This window comes from Rhincodon typus, chromosome 31 (genome assembly GCF_021869965.1).
Source record: "Rhincodon typus isolate 14 chromosome 31, sRhiTyp1.1, whole genome shotgun sequence".
Taxonomy (NCBI): Eukaryota; Metazoa; Chordata; class Chondrichthyes; order Orectolobiformes; family Rhincodontidae; genus Rhincodon; species Rhincodon typus.
In genome coordinates, this window is record NC_063362.1 from 21,018,990 (window position 1) to 21,019,195 (window position 206).

General features: G+C 55.3%; 1 protein-coding gene across 1 annotated transcript in view; it reads right to left on the reverse strand.

Annotated features, from left to right (window-relative positions):
• The window catches only part of LOC109914720 (rho guanine nucleotide exchange factor 19-like), a 9,290-nt gene that overhangs the window by 1,615 nt on the left and 7,469 nt on the right, over positions 1–206 (reverse strand). The gene's annotated exons all lie outside the window — the stretch shown is intronic.

Here is a 206-nt window from a genome sequence, read left to right on the forward strand (position 1 = left end):
TCTAATACCCTCTCACAGCCCACTGCCCACCCTCTAATACCCTCTCATGCCTCACTGCCCACCCTCTATTACCCTCTCACAACCTACTGCCCACCCTCTAATACCCTCTCATGCCCCACTGCCCACCCTCTATTACCCTCTCACAACCTACTGCCCACACTCTAATACCCTCTCATGCCCCACTGCCCACCCTCTAATACCCTCTC